We start from the raw sequence: 21054 nt of genomic DNA, 5'->3' as shown, positions 1-21054 counted from the left end.
TCAAACTTACAGCACCTGATATTCAGTGCACACAAAAACACATGAACATGAGAAATAAGTTTGCTTAAATAATCCAGAATTATCTATTCATTATCTGGGGCATTTCAGAGGAGAGAGGCACTTTTCTGTGCTTAAACTCTGAGAAGGACAGAATACTATGTGGTGATGCTAGCACTTGCAACATTTCTGCAAAAAGAGACACATTTACCCATCCTAGCTCACTCAGAGCAGAAGAAACACACTAAGGAAACGGATTCTGAATTCCATTAAAAAAAAGATAATATTAAATGGGAACTGAAATTGAGATACAGCTGTAGAGTTGTTCTCCATCCGTTAAGCCCTAGTGTATCACATGGCCTGGATCACAAGTACTAAATGATGTCCTAGTGCTCACAGTCTATAAGGGAAGGAGGAAGAAAGGAGACTAGTATTCCATTAATTCTCTGCAGTTGATCTAATCATGAGGTTTAAGATAGATTTCCCCAGTTCATGGTTGGTTTTGGTGTACCTATATACCAGGCAATCCTTTGTGGACTGCTAGCAGTGGAAGAGTCAGAGATATCAGAAAAAAAGGGCAGACAGTACACTACAGTGGTTCAGAGAAAAGAGAGAAGTTGTCCTATTAATAGAAATCCATCTCTTTGAGGAATACATTTTATTCACCAATAAATACAGGAAGCTTTAATGCTCCATTTATAGATGCCCGCTTTAAAAGGACTGTTTTAAAGAAATGATGTTATTTTCTTCACAGATTATAACATCATTGCAGACAATACCTTTTCCTCCATCTGACATGTCTGACATCTCACTTCTTATGGATCCACAAAGGTAAAAGCAGGAACTATAGACCTTTGCCACAAAAAGGATCGGTGTTCTCAATTTGATAAAACATCTATTTCCCTAAAATTTTAGGATCATTGCTTTATGATGTTTCTAAAAGGAACGTTTGAGTTAATAAAATTTTCTAAAATACATAAATGTAAAAACAATGAGAAAAATCTACTTTTCTCAGTTTCTCCAAAGGATCTCTTTTACAAATTAGAGGGATAAGAAATAGTTTATATGAAACATTTCACAACTGCCAATAATTTAAAGAACCATAGGAGATGATAGTATACAGAAAAATATTTGAACTCCAAATACTTTTATATTTCTTTGTAAATCACAACAGCTCAACTCTGCTTTCATGCCAGCAATGTCACAGTACTCTTAGAAGACATGGATTAGTAAACAAAGATCCTGCATGAGAGATTACAGTTCAGGTGCAGGGTCTTCCAACTGGCAGTCACCACTGCTTTTTGAGAAATGAGAACAAATGCCTGAAAATAAAGATTGCTGGGCATAGAAAATTCTTAGATATGCAGTGGGAAGGTTTAGTAACAAAATGAACACTGATTTGTTCTGAAATCAAGTGTGCTGTCCTAATCTCTATATACAGATCATTGTTGAAAAGCCACACACAGACTTAATAAATGTACTGTCCAGCTACATAAAGTTATAGATTATTTAAAGCAAAACTTCAGGAATATAACCAATCAAAATATAAAAAAAAAAAGTATACTGTGAGAGGTAGATGGAGGAGTAAATTATGAGTATCATCTTCACAGCCATAGAAAAACAGATTACAGTTTTATGACTGAACTAGCTGAAGTGAGAAAATAGATGGAAACAAGTGACTGACAGGCAAGGAAGCTAATTAACCAGGCTTTTCAGATTCTCAATGAGGTAGTTCAGCCTACATGAAGCTCTGTTCTGGCTTCCAGTACCTGAATTAGGCTGTTCAAAGACAACTCAGATATCTCAGCCATTGCCGTACTTAGTGTTGATGAAACACATAAGTGTAGAAGTGAATACGTAGACAGAAACTGTGTTCAAAACATTGCTAATTATTTTGGCTAGCATGGAGTTCATTCAGAAATGTGTCAATGGGGTATTAATTTAAGAAAAAAATTTCCAAGAAATGGATTAATTGCTTTCTAACTCAGACCCACAGATTTTTTTTGGCTTGTATGTGGTTTGGTTTGACTGAATGTTTCTGTGATGTCACTGAATGTCACTGTTTCTGTTTCTGAATGTCACTGAGGAGTTATTGAGTGAAATACATATTTTCAGTAGACTTGTTCAATAGAAAATGCAATTAACAATACTAAACGAAATAAACAAAAAATTTAGTTCTTCCTGAGTATCCAAGTCTTGTATTTTCTTCTGAACTGCAGTCCAGTTTCAACATATGGCCTGGAGATGAGCTCCATCCCAGGCTTGCTCTAAAGTCTCACTGGCATCCTCCTAGAAGGAACAGGTTCTAAGTTTTCCTCAGTCCAAACAAATTAACTGAGCTTCCTACTTCCTAAGCAAGTACTCTAATCAGTGCACAATCGTACAAAAACCTCTGGGAAGTCCCTGTGATGTGAATCCTTCCTGGACTGAAACACTTGGAATGAAATCCTGAGTCAGACCTGTCTTCTACCTTGTCATTTCTCTAGGCTAGGACAGTGCAGCTCTTTGTCTTTTCCTCTTTTTTTTCATCCCCACCCCTGCCTCCCTCCCGGCTAGAGGAATGCTAGATAAAAAGAGAAGATGTGGATCTTCTGGTAAGAAACTCTGCATCTTGTTACAAGAGCTCTGAACAACTGTGCAGATAAAACAGTAGCCGAGAACCTCTATAAAGGAATTATGGGGCACCTGAATAGACTAAAACACATGGTTAGGGCATCTGCCAAGGAGGACAAGCCTGAGCTGTGCAAAAAGGGTGTAACTAACGATGGTAACCCAACCAAGACCAGGGTGACCTCCAAGACAGTGTTGCATCTTGCCCATCTGCACCCTTTAGTTATACCCATCAAGCATAAAATGTGGTGGTTTCTGCTTAATCAATTAATAAATTCAATGTCTACAGAAGGTGAACTAAATATGAGTCAAAATTAATGCAAGGAACATCAAGATGCCATCAGGAAGTATCTCTAGGTACTTCAAGTACCAGCTTGTATCCCTAATCACTTAAATAACATTATCGTGCCTGATCTCTTTTCCATCTCTTTTTGACCTACAGAAAACTGTATGCACTTCCAGGCAATGGGGCATTTTCTAAATTGTATTTTTACATTCAAGCACATGCATTTTTCAGTATCAGTGAATATAAAGTAATCTAATGTCTAGTGCTTAAGTATCAAAATAGATAGCATTTAAAAGTAAATGAAGACAAAGATAAGTAGCTATGACTAATTTCTCAAGAGAGTACTAAAGTTCAGCGAGTTGCTCAAAAAAATATAGTGTATTATAAAGAATACACAGTAATGCTGCATCTTCCTAGTTCAACTGATGAAAGCTGCCTACAAAAGTATATGTATACAAGGAATTACTATGCTAAGGAAAATAAAAGAATTATAATATAGGCTGCTGATTCTGAACTGAAGCATAAGTCATTTGTTAAATATTTTAGTAACTGTTGTTCAGATACAGGATATAAAAATCAGAGTTCTCTACAGAGTTTCCCTCTGTGGAAAGGCTCTTGCTTTTACATATTGTAAAGATTATTCCTGCAATACTTGCATTAACAGAATTTTTACCAACCCTCACCCCAACATTAATAATTTTTTTAAAAAGTTAGATACCACTTTTCTTCTGGATAAGAAATCTAAGGACGTGGAAGCTGAGGGGTGGGCAGAAAGGCTATAATTTATAACGTCTTCATGGAAGTTAATGGGAGAAAAAAGAATTTTTGTGTCACTGCCAAGGTGCAAATTCTTTAGCTCTGCAAAGATGCATAGTCTCTCTCCCTATTTGATCTTTCATTTGATCATGTGTGGTGTGACTAGCCAAGCTAGAGAACAAGTCTGTACTTCTTTGGAACCTGTACAGTTGTAGACTCAGTCAAAATCCAGCTAGAAAGAACAACATTGAGTATAGTGAAAAAAAAAAAATACAAGCAGCATTCCTTTAGAAACGAGATACTTAGCCACCATGTAAATTAGTCATTCGCATTGATCACCATATACTATACCAAATACCGTTATTTTAGTTATGTGTTCAGAAGGTTCTTCAGCTATTCAGAGACCCTTTCTGTATATAATGCAGAATCTCAAACGTTTTTCAGGAAGTTAAGTGGAAAAACAAATTGCAATTTTGCAAGAAATTACCCAATTAAAAAAAAAAAATAAAAAAAGAATAAAAACCCCAACAACCTAAGATTTACCTGAAATAACTGAGACTCAACAAAAAAAAAACAAAAAAAAAAAAAAAGAATTTTAAATTATTCTTTCTAAAGAATAAAAACCCCAACAACCTAAGATTTACCTGAAATAACTGAGACTCAACAAAAAAAAAAACAAAAAAAAAAAAAAGGAGTTTCAATTACTCATTCTTCCAGACATCAGCAAACTGCTCTATATTTTCAGTGCTAAAATAACCTTGGTAAAAATTCCCTTTGTAGAAGGGGAATTGATGTAATTTCATAAGTCAGGAAGTTGTGACACTGTCTTCTAATTTGTATGTGCAATGTTCTTTGTAGCTTTTGCAATCAGAGCATTGTGGATACCAGCAGGATATTCCTTTTGTGTAGTATTTATATTATTTGATGTGATTTTCTTTTTATCATTATTACAGATTGAAGTTTCTCATAGCTCCAGCCTGTTCTGTGGAATGACTGGATTTATTTTGTTCGGCTCTGTGTATACACAGAGCCTATCTATATGCCAGTGTATATGAAAACAGATCATAAACTGTAATCTCTTGAATGAAAACCAGGAAAAATACACTAGAAACAAGAATCAGAGTTATGATCCCTTTAGATCACTTCTGTGTAATACACATAATCAATATCATTGACTCTAATTAATGACTCTTCATATTTTTAATCTAAAATAATTTTTTGCAAGAGGGGAACTCATGCTATCCTTGTTCAGAAGGAACCAGCCAGCCACTCCACTCCCCTTCCTACAGAGGGGTCTTTTTGTGTTCACATGAGCCTCTTGGATCATTTTATTTCATTACTACTAAAACTGTTCAAAGACATTTGTATATAAAATTTAATTGAAACAAACAACCCCCCCCCCCAAAATTCAAACCCATTCAGACATATATTTGGGCAAAACCAGCAGTAACTTTGGCTTTGGCTTGTAATTTGGAAGTAGAATCTGTTAACAGGTGATACTCTCATCTGTCTTTAGAAGACAGAGATTCATTTTTAGGTCTTAGATTTAATATAGGTATGAGTACTAGTATGCTATTAGAAAAGAAAAAAGACATTTAATACCATAAAATTTAAACTGTTTACTTAAAAAATATATATCTATGGGGTAATACATCAGTCTTCCATATATCACAAAAATAGTCCCATGTCTGATTTTTGAGATGCACTCAGTCTTTTCCAAGGAATTACCCAGCTTCACTCTTTACAAATAAGATGAAAATCTGTAATATAAATATATTTACTTACGGGACCAGCAATACAATGCCAAGTTAAATGTGTAACAGCCGATGTCTCCTTCCTTTCCCTCAGCAGGAGTATTACTAGGCTATCTCTCCTGTACTATCTAATACTTTTAATGAATTTTATTTCATATAGTATATACTTCTAAACATCTCTCCTTCTGTCAAGTTTTATAGAAATTAATCAGTAAGTTCAAATGCTACCAGGAGAAGGCACGACAAACAGACAAATGAACTGATAATCGCACACATGCTTTCTATTAATGTACTGACTTCTGGCATGCGTAACTAGAAATGAGATTACCCTCAAAACCGTAATGGTGGTTCCAGATTTCTTCCCCAATCACTGTAGTTTATATTGTGTGTAACTGCACTGCATATTACATATTCTACATACTCTGTTATCAATACATAACAAAATTAAAATAAATGGACAGTTTTCTCTTACATGAATAAATTACAGTAAGAACATATACCCAATATAAATTTACTATTGCATTGCAAACTGTTGGCTATTAATATGTGTTTTAATCTAATTGATAGACAACAGTCATTAGATATTTTGAAATAACATTTTTATGATCCCTAACTAAATGAAATTGCAATTTATATAAGAATGCTTTTCTTAGGTAATTTTTTTCTCTATTGGTATTCATAATGAACTAGATAAACTTTTAGCAGGGAATATTGCGCAAGTATTTGTTCTGCTTCTCTGGTGACTGAAAATTTTTTATCAAGTTCATTTTTTATAATTTGCCAGCCTGTGCTAGGAAACAGTGGTCTTCAATTATGTACTTCAGGAAGAATGATATGGAACAGCAGGGAGAATAATGACAGTGGTGTTTAACCAAGGATAGTGATGATCTACAGAATTGGATTAAGCCTATTCCAGAGTGTCCTCAGAGCCCAAAGTTTTTGTGATGACACTCTTGTATGTGTTTGTAATATTTTGTAAGAACTTGGGCACCATTTTTGAACTATATTGAGGTCTCCAATCAGCATTTGGGTTAATTTTTAATTGGAAGGCACCTAACAGGGAAATTTACTCTTGGAAACCTTACATTTAAATTTTCTGGTGTTGGGCGTGTGCTATCAAGAGTCAGCAAGTCAGCACAAAGAAAGTACTTAATTTGGTTTACATTCAGGAAGGAATGAAGTAAATACTAAAACCTCTTCATGCTGCTGCCACCAACTTATTCCATCTTTACACATAAGAAGCCAATTTCTCTCCTTCATGCCTCAAAACTGCCAAGATGTGATTACTCAGGTCAGGCTTTCTATTCCAAAGCCTTAGTGTGAAGCACATTGGACACCCTGAATGAGTTTTTTCTAAATCATGTGGTTTGTGGGGATACATTCTGACTGACACCTCGAAAGTTAGTACAGTACCTCACATTCATACCTCTATTAGTGACAAACCCTATACAGCAGCATGTGGTTACACATTATAGACAGCTAAAAGACTACACAGCATTGTAAAGAATAGGCTGTTGCTCTAAAACTAGCTGAGAGCTGTGATTAAACAAATGGAAGTACTTGTCCAGGGAAAAGACATTTTCTGTGCTTCCACACTTGGTCTATTCTTGAAGTCTGAATATAAGAACCCACCATTCACTCCTTCCTTCCTTGTCTTTTAAAGAACTATTTATCCATGCATGGATCTTCCCTCCCAGCTACTCAGTTTCCTGGAAAGGCTTGGGCAAAGGACTCTATCAAAGGTATTTTGGAAGTCCAGGTAGAGCTATCAATTACATCAACCTCCTCCATGTGTTTGTTGACAGTTTCAAATAACTTCAAGATATTTTTGAGGAAAGACTTCTTTTTGCTTCTGTCAAAATAGGATGCATTTATCCCATTTTCTGTTCTTACAGCTTCAGTTTTTGCCTTGTGAAGACAGTGAGTTTATAGACCTACAGTTTTTCCAGCTCTTTCTAGAACTTGTTTTTAAAGTTTATTTTTACTTTTGCTACCTGATGGTCTTCAGGAACCAAGGCCTATTTCAGATCAATCTATGTATGCCCTCTTTCCCCCATCCCTCTGAAAAAGATTTTAATGTGGGATTTTCTTCAGTTTTTTCTTCACTGATACAAATAATTGTTTCTCTGTGATGGCCTTGTGTCCTCCCTGAATATTTTTATAAACTGGATGTCAAATAGCCTTACAGACTCTCTGGAAGGCCTTTTGTTACTCAGCTGCTGAGCATGCAAGGAAAAGGAGCTTGGTTTGGTTCACTGCCATGGCTCTAGATGGTATCTAATATAAATTATATGCTTTTGGATATATGTTCTCCAAACTTCTATCTGATCAGTGTAACTGCATACAAAGGCATTTTGCACTTTAAAAACACTTTGAAAAACATTTGCACAGCTGAAATATTTTCACTTTGGCTTATTAACTTCAGTGGAGTAAATAGATTCTAAAATTGCTGTTAAAGCATGCCAGATCACTGCTAATTAGCAGAATGACTTTTTCTAGCAGTAAAAATTGCAACTACAACAGACACAAGACATAAGGTGAATTGACATAGCTCCATAAGCTTTTTTGTAGTTAGACTACTGAGACTCTAAGGCAAACGTTATTTTAACTGAATTACAATTTAAAACTGTTTATGATTATGTAATATTAAATTAAAAAAAATTCAGTGCTCTGATTTCTGCTCTGAAAATTGCAGACAATTTTCTGTCTGATTTTGAAATATTTTTATCGCTCATATTTTAATTTAATCTTTCCTGGATTAAAAAATATTCTGTAGAGGTTTTGCTTTAGGGATGAACATACAAATTCTGTGCACCATACAAGAAGCAGGTTTTAGGTTGTGAATGCATGGAAGGGAAACTAAATTCTGGCAGTAAACATGACAAAGTCTTCCCTTTCCAAGGAGTATATTTTAAAAATTACATGGTTTTAATATTGTTAACATGAAGACAAATACAAGTTCACTAAACTGGCAATAATGCCATTTCCATCATAACCTTGTCTATTATTACCTAGAGCTTTACCTTACTAGTAGATTTTGCATTTAACACATTTCTTACAGATTGGTTTACAGTTTCTACACTATAGAAATACTATATTTCCACGTATTTTAGAAAAGACAAGCTGTGAGTCTATTATTGAAATATATCATGATGCTTTGCAAAAACTGACAGGCCTTCCTCCATACAAAAGTAAGTTACCAGTAATATGAAGAAAACAGTATTTCAATTTCCATATGAATGTGGTCATATTGTTATTATATTTATTAATTTCTGACTTCATTCCCAAATTTGACTGAAATAGTATCAGAACCCTATGAATAAAGTAGAAATACTCACATGAAAACACAATATCTTTCTAAGAATTCTGATGTACATGTAGGAACAAAAAAAAATAATTTCCTTTCTCTAATGTTTTTCATCTTCCATCTGTATTCATAAAAAGGTGCCTATTTTGAACCTAGCATGTTATAAGATGAGAGAAAAATTACGTCATAGGTTCTCCTAAGCAGCAATATGAACAATGTAGAAAGTGCATTTGACTTGTGGGTTTTTTTTACTATATAGACTGACTACAGCTTTTATTCTCCACCAGAAAAATAATCGTGTACAAAAAGAAAATTCCTACTTACAATCCACCAGTTTCAGTTGTTAATACAAGTCATCTTTTACAGCAAAGCGAAGTTTCACTGCAACCTACCTTTTAATAGTACTGCATGACGTTAGAAAGATTTGACAATACATAAAGATATAAAGTAATACTACACTAGAAAGCACTTGGAGCAGTATCTCCCACACGCCACCCCTTCTCAATCAGAGAAGGGTACTGGAGAATCCATAGGTTGCGAAGTACTGTACTATCTCAGGGAAGCAGTTCTCAGCACAAAATACAACGGCAGGTTTAGTTTGCTTCTCAGTTGTCTAAGTCAATCTTTTAAACGCCCTTTCCCAACTCTGTAAATCCACATACACATTAAGTTAGTTTTTCCTTCCCTATTTTTCCTCACTTAACATCCATCTTAGATGAATTTAAGTGTACAGATGCTAGCTGTGCTCACCACTGGAGTTGGAGAACAGTCCCTGCTGTGTTTTACTCACCAGTAAAACATGTTTACCTAAGTGTTTCTCAGCTCTCTACAATGGGCACTCATTATCTCTACTTTGAATATGCCAGCCTCATAAGCAAACTCTGCTACCTCATTATTCACCAGATTCAGCAGAAAAAGGTTTTCAAGGTACTCTCCTCTCTGAGGAAGCAACAAAATCACTGCTGGGGACCACCAGTTACCCAATGGCTCTAAAAGAGCACACAAATTGACTCCTTTCCTTCACCACTCCCATTGAATATGCTTGTTAGTAATTTCTACAGGCTGTAGGACGCTGAAGAACAATACAGGCTAACCTAAGTTCTTCCATCTCTCCCAAGCTCACTCCAGGCACAAGTTTATCACTCCGCACAGAACTTCTCTTCAAGAAGCTTTCTGAGACAGTCTGCAAAGAAACATAGCTTAGATATCCATGCACAAAGTTGAAGAGCTTAGTATTTGGGTACTGGAGTCATAGGAGGCTAGTAAAGGGACCAATTTGGTGCATTAAGTGTTGCCAGATCTTAACAAAAACTGACATGCTTTTCCCTTTTTTTTCCTACACATAAATCTGATTAAGATGTTCCAAGACTGTCTTGAGATTCCAAACAACAGGCTTCGTGGCAAGTAGCTATGGACACTGTAACAGCAGAGTTCAAAATGGCCAGGCAGGATTTACTAGGTAAGCTCCAGCCTCTGAATGGCCAGTTAGATGGGCAACAACAATAGGACTGGCTTTTGCAAAAGCACAAAGACAAGGCTGGCCCCTGCCATCAGGACTTCTTGAAGCAAAAACATGAGAAAGAATATGATTAGAAGCTCATAGGAGAGAACTTTTAAAGCTGGCTCCAAGCCAGCATGAGGGAAGCCTCATGTAAGGATCACACAACAGGACAGACAGAAGACATCCCAACAGTTCATTGCTTAAAGTGCCAGAAGAGGGATAAAATGAGTAATGTCTTAAAGGGCCAGAAAAGGATTGCAATGAGTAAGGAACTTTGATTCCTCTGGATAAGGCTTAAAAATTCCTGCTTTGGGTTTTGTTAGTGCTCCTTGATTCAGTCACTTTCTTTAGACTTTTTAGCTGCTCTGGCATTTTGGTTTGGTTTTTTTTTCTGCTGTTGTGTATACATTCCAAATTGTGACGTTCTTTTGTCTTTCTGCAGATTTCTTCATCCTCCTCCATCTCTCGCCAACTTCTGTATTATAAGAAAGGTATCCAAGTTTTCACTGTGCAGGTATTGTAGACGGTGTCCGTGGAAGTAACACAAAAATGGACAGTGAATTATTTCAAAGTGGTCCTTTACAAGGCACTCTTCGGTAAAAGCAAGCAGTAGCAAGAGTAATGGCTATTTGAGGCAGCTAGCTGGGCAGCACTGAGTTTGAGAGGCTGAATCAGTCCTGGAATCCCAAGGACTGATTCCTAAGTTGTGCATGAGGCAATCATCTTTAGCAAGGCAAATGCAGACCCAGATGCAAAGTAAAATACCAATGAATAGAAAATAAATTTATACTTGACAGAAAATAAATATTTGCTACTCTTGTTCTGTTCCAACTCTGACAGAATCTTCATAAGAACTATTTCATGGGCTGACAAAGAAAACAGTTGTATGCTTTTTTTTTTTTTGGCATTTTGTGGAGCCACCAACATAGCCTTTGTGGCTGAGGGCAGGCAGATATATCCCCACTGCAGTTAAAAAAACATACAGAGATGTTTCTATAGTTAGAACTGTGTTGAACATATTTATTGCCTGCCAAATAACGGAAAAATATTTGTAGAAAACACAGTAGGGCAGTGCACACTAGCTATACAAGCACTGTTACTGAGTCCCAGAGATTATTTCCTGGAAAAAATATTTTTTCCTCCAACAAAATCTGAACATTCTTTCTTTCATCCCATTCTAGTTTGGGAAGCTACAGCAGCTCAGATATGAAAATGTCTTTTAGCATCTGACTTTATCCTAAGGAGAGAAAGGAATAAAATTGAAGTGCTCTCTTGTTAGCAAGACTTTACCACAGAGAAGGAATTTCATTATTTCTGAAATTGTAGAAGCATTCTGAGCCAATGCCTTACCTACAATACCACCACAAAAATTAGCAGTGTTGTGTCAGGGTTGAATGTCGTTCTCTCTTGTTAACAAAATAGTGTTTTTTCCAAAAACAATCTTACATTTTCATATCAAAAATTGTCTTTTGGTTTATATTCTCTCCACATTTGCATACCACACAATCTAGATCAACAGGTTTTTCTTTGTCTTTTCTAAATCAGAATGCCTGGAGATGGTCTCAGATGCAAAAGATACAGCACACTATTTTCTCATTAGGTTGTTAGAGAACTCAATACAGCTCCATCTGTAGGTCTAATTCAAGAACACAGTAGGATGCAACCACAAGATCTGAGAGAGCCTGCTGATATCATTACAAGGTCACTCTCAATTAGCTTTGAAAGCTCATGGTGATCAGAGGAGGTTCTTGAGACCTGGAAGAAAACAAATGTCCCTCCTGTCTTCAGGGAAGATAACTTCACCTTCATCCCTGGGAAGGTGATAGTGCAAATCCTCCTAGAAGCTATTTCCAACCCTATGAAGGAGAAGAAGGTGACTGGGATTAGCCAGCATGGAGTTACGAAGGGGAAAATCATGCCTGAACAACCTGACAACCTTACATGATGAAACGACTGGCTTTGCGGATGAGGAGATGATAGTGGATGTGCCAGGGCCTTGAGCACACTCATAAACACTAACAGCCCTTACCAGCCTCAGGTGGGACTTCCACCTACATCCACAGGCTCAGGAGCTCTATTTAAGCATAGCCTAGGGACTTCACCTCCTGCCTGAGCTGTTAGAGGAATGCTGGTCTCCAGTTCAGCTATGCCTGACCACAGACCGCCTTGATCTGGACCTCAACATGTGGACTGACTTGACCTCAGTTCAGCCTTGTCACTGTGGATGCACCCAGGATTTGCAGGATGTGATTCTGACCACAGACCGACTTTCTGGCTTAAACTTGCACCTTTCCTCTTGCCATGATTTTGCCTTATGATCTTCACTCTTGGTTGAACCTTGGTCAGGTGCTGTGGGACTGGGTCTGGGCAGTGAGGACACAGCTGCGCTGCCTTGTCCCTTATCTGCTCCCTTTCAAAGAGCTCAGGTCTTCCTTATCCCTAAGCCGAGCACCACGGATCTTCTGAAGAAAGCCATGAGCCAGCACGACAGGGACAAATGATTGTGACTGTCCCTAAGAATAAAGCTGTATGAACTTGGAATGATGATTTTCAGAGAGTTGCAGCTGCCTCTTGTACCATTTTATCCTAAGACTCAGACACAGTGTTGCTCTGTGAGTGCTGCATAACAACTTCACAGGTTACTCTGAAAAGAAATGCAATTCAATTCACTCCATTTTCGTTAAAATAATATGATTCACTTAAAAAATTCATTTCACTGCCTTCAAGATTTTCAAGCAATTTCATTGGATTTAGTATTGAAAGCGTAATCAGTGCTTCATAAACAAATAATGACAGGGAAGAGGAAATTTGTAAGATGTATTTCTACCTGTTACACATATGAAATAGCATACTAAGTCAGGAACAGGACATAATGTGAACAGTATATATTAACTTTCTGTAGCACAGATATATCAGTAGGAACATTAACACCACAATCGTTCTACACAAGTGTCTTTTACTTACTGAATAAAAGTACATTAAAGCATTAACAGTTTCCAACAACATAATTTCCAGTTACTCTAATCATAAACCAGGAACATTTCACTCGCATTAATGTTTAAGAACTGCCTTTGTATCATCATTTCCAGAATTCACCAATGTCCCCAAAGTTAGGCTTCAGTCATTGCTTTCATACATGCTTAGATGAATAACAAGCTATACCTCTACATCAACTTGTGCAATAAATTATTTCACTGAGCTAAAATGCAAGCATAAATATTAGCTTGAGACACATAAGAAAAAGACAGTTTTCATTTCATACCCATATGTTGGTAAAAATAATTTTATATACTGTCACATGAAATAGTACTAAGTATAAGCTCATCTTCTAAACTGCACAGATGATACAAGATTGGGAACTTCAAACTAGAGTTTTGACTAACATCAGTGCTAACTAATAAGAATGTTGATTTTTGTACCTTCAGACTTACTTCCCTAGGAAGGTCAAATATCTTGAAACGAAGTATTAAAAAGAAAATGACATGAAACAACTCCTACAGTCATCAAATCTTTCACTAGTTTCCATGTAACTGCAGTAACTTATGCTATGTTTGCAAACAATAATGTTACTATATATATAACAATACCTTTAGAAATTATAAATGCCACATACAGTTTGGGAAAACAAAAAATCTATTTAAAACTAGAAAAGATAAAGTTCTAAAAATACCAAAAAATAACTTACACATCAAACCCAAAATATTTTTTCATAATCAAACAGTTAATACCACTGTGAGGAAACCCTAAAATCCTAAGAAGCAAATCACATATAAAGTACTCATTTATGAATAATGATTGTTTCATCTTAATCAAAACACATCCTGCTTAAAAAGCATAATTTTATTAGTTTGGTAAAAGCTTAAACAAAACATCATTTTAGCAAACAATGAGCTGCACTGCTGTATACTGAAAGAAAGAAACTACAAATTAGTTGCACAGCCTGCTACTAATGAGCATGGCTGAGTGCTGAGAGACACTGGTGTGTTATGAATTGTACTACATATCCTTTAAAGGTGGGACTGTATGGCACACAGCGAACCACAAAACTGCAAGACCAAAATCCAAAGTTTAAAGCCTTAGAAAATAGAGGTTTTCAACCAGGGACAAAAAAACTCAACAGTAAAGCAGTGGTCATTTATCATTGCCAGCACACTACAGCATTAAGTGTCCTAGCAACCCTTCCCAAATTATATCACATGCCCCAGTGCAGGTAACTGTCAATCCCATTACCACTGCCCTCCCCTTAATTCTCCTCTCAGGTGTCCCTTGGGATGTTGCAGAGAACATGCTGGGATGCTGTTACCCTCTCTGGGACATAACTATAGCTGTACACCATGGTCAGCCACTTTTGCTTTGAGGTAACATAGTTTGAGGCATATGAAACACTCTTACAGAAGAGTTACAGAATCTCTTACAGAAGATCATGAGTATAGTTCATACTGAGTCCCACTACTGCCATACTGGAAACTAGCTAGGTTTGGAAGTGCTTTATGCAAATCAGCCAAATACGTCACTATGTAAAACATAGCATGACCATACTTCGAGTATGGTCATGCTAGGGAGACACAATAGTGGTCTACCCCTCCCAAACCAGGTGGAACAAGAAGAAAAGGTGTGGAGAAAAGAGCTATGAGAAACACCTTTCAGCTTGGAAAAAGGAAAAATAGTGGGAATATTATGAAGATCGACACATTCCTGGATGAACAGTGCACAGAGTGCACAAGGACTAACTGATCTGGAGGACATCAATGAAACTGGCATATAGGATAGACAAAATGTTTAGTTTCTTGGCATGTAATGCTGAGGAAACTGAAGATTGTATTAATCTTAAGTGGAAAACTTATCAAAGAATAATTGACCAACTTTTATTAAATACAAAGATACTACTTCTCACCTAGGTCTTGCTGGGAGCTGAGGAAGTAGGCTTGGAAACGATTATCATATTCTTACACTGTTTTTTTTTTATATTTATTTTTCCATAGTCATTCTACCACTGTGCTGATGACAGGAGAGCTAGACAGAGCTTTGCTCAGGATTTGTAAGGCTGTTTTTCCTGGTCTTTATCTTCCCCTAACCAGCATGGTTGGCAAGCAGGCTGTTCTTCAGCTAGAGCAAGCTGTTCCACAGCAAGCATGCAGGGTATCTCACCCAGCTATCTATAGGTTGATGGCACCCTGCAAAGAACTCTACATACAACCTCACATGCACATATAAGTGCAGTAAGAGTGAGGATATAACAATGCACCATGCCAGGCTAATGAAAACGTACAGATCCAATGTATCAACCAATTTCTACAAAAGTACCTCTGGGCAGATGGCACTCTTTCAGGTTTGTGCCACACGGTGCTCTCTCATTGCTGGACAGCAAAACTGTGCTAAGCAATGAGAGAAATTAAAAACTGGCCTCTGTATTTTTACTCCTCTTACCCACCAAAAGTAGCAATCTGACAGAATGCGCACAGTGGTTCTGCACCCAGTACATTAGGAGTGTGCCAAACTCAAATGCTGCAAAGCTTAATGCTTTTTCCTTGGAATTTCCTGTATTTAAAGCTCAAAGGGATCTTTTCTAGTGCAATGCAAAATGCTACAGAAGACTACAAAATCACTTTTGTCTTGGTTTCACTGTAATACCTGAAAGCTCATAATTTTTAAAGTGTTTGTTTCCAGAATTATTTAGAAGGTAAAAAAATACAAATTCTTGTCTTCTAAATAGAGGTAGACCTGAGGCAGCAAAACTGCACTTGAAGTACATGTAGACACCATACAGTCATTTTTCCCATGCAGGTCGCTGCAACTTCGTGTTACCTTCCCACCCTACAAAAATAACAGTAAGACTGTGGAAAGTAAGCCTGGAGTAAAATTGTCTTTGTTTACAAAGAGTATCAAAGCTGTACTGCTACTAAATGAAGCACCTTTATGTTTTGCTTTCTTTACAGATAATCCAGGTATTCAATGGGTAAAAGTGAGGTACATCAGGTACTTTTTAAAGGGAGCTACTATACTAGCTGGGTTACAAGAGCAGTTTTATCTGCAGATTACAGGCAGGGAAATTACTCTGTCTGGTGTTTGTGATGAGCACACACCTATAAAAAAAGTCAGAAGAGAGGGTGCAAAATATTGGACTATTCTTATTTTTAAAATCAATAGTCAAACCTAGCTGAAAAAGACACAGTAAGTTCCTCCATGCTTCTAAAATACCGTTTTGCTATCACTTTTTCAACATTTCTTGCTAGCGAACAATTGCTGTATGTGTTCAATAAATGATTAAATGAATGGAGCTTAAAATAAAATATATTTTTAAAAAAATATGCCACAATAATCAAAGAAGAGTCAAACAAAGAGCTTAGTAGGAATTAAACTGGTAAGAAATAAAACCGGAGTTAGAACAGTCCATTAATATATGTAATGACTGTGCATTAAAAGCAAATTAAAATTGATTCTAAAAGCATCTCAAAAAAGATCTAGCTGGGTTTAATGAACTTCTATTCACCAGTCTATTCTTTCAGAAGTTCTTTGTATGCTTGCCTGCTATTTTGTATTGTAGGCAATATTAATCTGATTTCTAAATGATCTTCTACCAGTCTTTCAATATTTATTTAATATTCAATATACATCTCATCACAAACAACATGCTTGAAAATGCTCAATGGATAAATCCAAATAACCACCAATTCAAACAAAAATGAAAAAGAAATCCACCTCACAACCCAACACATTATCATTTCATATGCTTAAAAACACATCTAAAAATAAACAAACTAGAGCAAAGTAGCTGGAAGTCCATTGAAAATTTCTATTAGAGATGAAAGAAAAGATTAATCTCCTACCACAACTAGAGACTAGTATCAGACAGATAATTAAGGACTGAAGTAGACAGGGAGTACAAAGATTAACGCAACTAAATATACAGAACAGAGTGAAAAAAATTGCTAGAATTACTGAGAAATTATCTTACAGTAGAAGAAAATATAAAACATTTTAAAATACAGAAATTATTTACTTCATCATATTAGCTCCTATATTACTTATAATTGGGAGAAATATTGAAAGTAAACCAACTTCCTTAAAGACTCCCATTGAAACATGATGCTGACCGCGATAGTCATAAAAACTCCAAGACTCTCATGGACATATTTAAGAAATTGCCTTACAGTTATAGACATGACTGTAAGATGAATCCTGGACTCTAAACAGCTCCCAAAAGTAATACTTTATTTCACATGAATTATTTTTGTGCTCTCCAGATTTGATATTGTCAGTTTGTTTTAATAGCCTGATACTGGAAATATCAAAAATATTGTACCCCGCCACCATCAAGCAACCTGTTTTCCGCACGAGTCCTTATTTTTCAAAGAAAATTAACGACCTTACATCCACGACGGAAAGAGTAGAATGAAACTGGCAAACTCCAGAGCTGCCAACCTTCTTGCTCTGCACCCTGCGATGGGGCGTAGCAGTATCTGTGGGCTGGCGGGGTAAGGGAGCTGGGGAAGGTGGTGCCTAGGAAGGAGGGTGCCTTTCCTCTGCTGTAACAGCACGGTGACTTCCCCTCTCTCCTCCTGTGAGCCCCAGGCAGAGTGCCCAGATCCCACGCCGGAGTGGGTCCCCAGGCAAGGAAGAAATTACAGGCTGCACAAAATAGCATGTAATACAGGAACTGCAGGGAAAAAAATCAAAACCACAAAAGGGAGAGTAGGTGGTGGCAACAAATGACTAAGTTTCCTGTGCTGCATTTTAGACCAGACGTGCCTGTTATTGCTGTTAAAAAAACACAAACAAACAAATTAAATACTCCAGATTTGTCTCCCATCTAGAGTGTTTATGGTAGTTACAGGAAATTCTATCATATCATGGGAAATGTTTCCATAACTGAGGAAATTTAAATCACATTTGAATAAAGATGTTTTGGAAACAAATTAATTCCATGTCTTTCAGCTTGCCTATGCTGTGCTCAGTTGCTATTTTTTTCAGCAACTACTGCAACAGGTGACTATCAAATAGTGTGTGACGTTACCTGACACGTGGGGGTTGTGATTTGGTCTTTAATTAAGGTCAGCATGACCTAGATCACAGCAAATATCTCCAAGCCTTAATTCTGATGGGAAAATCCATTCACAAGATAGAATCAAATTTCCTCTATGTCAAGAGAAACAAATCAATCTGGATTTTAAAGTGCAGGTATAGCAGCATCAAAGTGGATACAGAAAGGCTCTTTAGAAGCTTCATGACAGACGAGCAAAAACAGATTTTGCGTTTCTTCTTTTTGTCTTCTAAGGTTGTCAAAGGCAATCACCATCAACACTTACTGCATGGCTGGGGGGGAGCCAAAACTTTTATGAGAATTGTCAGGTCAGTAACATAATATTGATCTGAGCAACACTATAGCAGGCAGCTGCCTAAGATTATTTCTTACTCTTTTTTCCCCTGGTTATCAATCATTTCTATCTCAGTCTCTATTCAGAACCCCAACAGCCTCTTCTGTTAGTCTTCAGAACAAAAGGACCAATCAGCACCACAACCTTCTGGTGCGAAGCACTAGCTCCTAAAATTTCACAGTTCATTGGAAGGCAAGCAGGAAATCTGTACCTAACTCACGTGGAAACCAAAGCATTTTATGAAATATTCATAAGTGGCTTTTAGGCACACAAATAATCTTTGAAAATTTGGTCACAGTTCATTTACATTGAAATAGCCTATTTGCACTTCAGTCACGTCTGGCAGTGAGCAGCTCAGGGGACTGTTTTATTCCAACTCATCTCATCTTGTTTCCTTCTGCCAATCACTTCCCCCTCCTTGGGTTTATACACGTCTCATGAAGCAGTCCCAACCATCTGGAGCCCATGTCTTGTCTTTGAGTAACTCAGTAAAGCAACTCCTCCTCTCAAAATTAAGGCCACTGAGATGCTGCTCACATGGCAGAAAAGCCCCAGCCTCTCACAGGTTTTCTCAGATGCACCACTGGTTGGTATGCTTGTCAATCCAGCCCTGGCTCCATGAGTACAAGACTGAATTCCTGGGGTGTTTTGTGTGGGAGCTCCTTGTTTTCACAGCTGTGGCAAGAGGCCTGCTGAACTACTCTCCATTTGTTATGGTCAGAGCTAGTCAATGCAACTAGATTTTACAGTATTTTAAACTAGAAGTTGGATAACAAATATGGATGATGGTCTACAGGAACTATCCTGGGGACAGTAGACCAAGATTCAGAGTCAGGGAACCACTGCTAGAGTGCAAAGGAAAACTGATTCAGTTATTCTATGCTATGGCACCAGATGATCCTTGCAGGTCCTTCTGGATTTGTAATCTACACATTAGCCTTTACTTTTGATTGATCAGCACAATTAAGACCCTAAGGCACCTTCTGGCCTTGGAGAAGTAAGGTTAGAATGATTTCCAGGCTTATACCAATGATACAATACACCTCCTGTTCCAAGTGAAAAATATTTACATTCCCCACAGTGCAGAAGGAGACAGCAAACAAAATTACAGTAAGGAAATCCATTAATTTATATTGATTTTTACAAAACTTTAAGAAAGTAGGATGATTTTTTTATCTACCATATGAAGGATCTTAAAATAATGCACAATAATATTTGCCACTTCTGCTGAGAATAGACAAGAATATGGCTAAATGCAAGGCATTTGTTTCCACTTCCAGATCTGAGCTTTTCCTTTTCAATAATCTTTCTCAAAATATTACAGCATGTTACAAACATTATATAGCATGGTTGAGGTCTAATTGTATGAAGGTACATATAAAAATCAGCCTTTAGCCAAGAAGATGGAAGAAATGAAGGCATATAGCAAAAAGATGGTATTTCAAATGACTTCAAATAAATCAACAGGACTTCAAGAGACAATGCCAGGGATACAGGTCAGGTATTCTGAATCCCAAAGCAATGTACCGTGGCACTTTGGCACTGATGAAATGTTATCACTGCTCTATCTTTAGAAAACACAGAAGTTTAAAATAGTTATGTAACTGAATACAGCTTTGGCTTTATTTCTTTTTATTCATCTCAAAAAGGTTCTTTGAAAGTTGAAGAGAATTAACTTCTATTGAATGTCTTTGAATTTGATTCTCTACAACACTATAAGGAACAGAGGGAAAAAGGCCATCCAAAACAAAAGAACAGGCAAAGCTGGCTGCCACAATAGAATATTAATCCTATTTGCTGTTCTCTTTCCAAAAGCTTACTTATGTAAATGTAGAAGTGCAGGAGACTTACCAAGTATTTAAAAATATCTGGGGTTTTTAAAGAGAAAGAATTATTTTTGCGTATACACTGAGGTTTTGCGCTGTTCTTTCCCTCTGCTACCTCATCCCCCAAAATGCTGTAAATGGCAGTGAAAGAAAATTGAACATCAACTCTCTCAATCTGTGTAGGAGGTATATATGCTACTTGCTCATCTAAGCCTGTCCTGCTCCTCCATATAGTCTGACTCTCAGAGGCAACATTGCATTCATCATATGGTTTGTGTTTTAAGCTATGAGCAATCAAATCTCATAGTCTGTTGCTCACCTCATGGCAGAGCGCATGACGTTGATGAACAAACAATAACGCAAGGCAAAGATTTCTATACTTGGGTTCTGTCCTATGATATGCAGGTGTTCTTAAACCCAGCTGGACTCACTGAACTAAAACGGATGGTACGTACACACAAACGTAACCAAAAAAGCCTTGCTAGCCACAGTTGAAAGACAACAGTATAGTGTGGAAGCATTTTTCTAAAAATATAGTCCAGAGCCTTTGATTTGGTACTAAAATTACACGTGTAGGAAGAGGCGGAAAAAACCATGTATTTATCTACAATATATGCTTTATATATGTAATTTATATATGCT

At 36.9% G+C, this 21054-nt stretch overlaps 1 protein-coding gene across 1 annotated transcript in view; it reads right to left on the bottom strand.

Annotated features, from left to right (window-relative positions):
* ADCY2 (adenylate cyclase 2 (brain)) overlaps positions 1-21054 on the bottom strand; it is a 198162-nt gene that overhangs the window by 114509 nt on the left and 62599 nt on the right. The gene's annotated exons all lie outside the window — the stretch shown is intronic.

Source organism: Calidris pugnax, unplaced genomic scaffold (assembly GCF_001431845.1).
Source record: "Calidris pugnax isolate Ruff unplaced genomic scaffold, ASM143184v1 scaffold8, whole genome shotgun sequence".
NCBI lineage: Eukaryota > Metazoa > Chordata > Aves > Charadriiformes > Scolopacidae > Calidris > Calidris pugnax.
The sequence above is the reverse complement of the archived record's forward strand: the minus strand, read 5'-3'. Positions and strand labels throughout refer to the sequence as shown.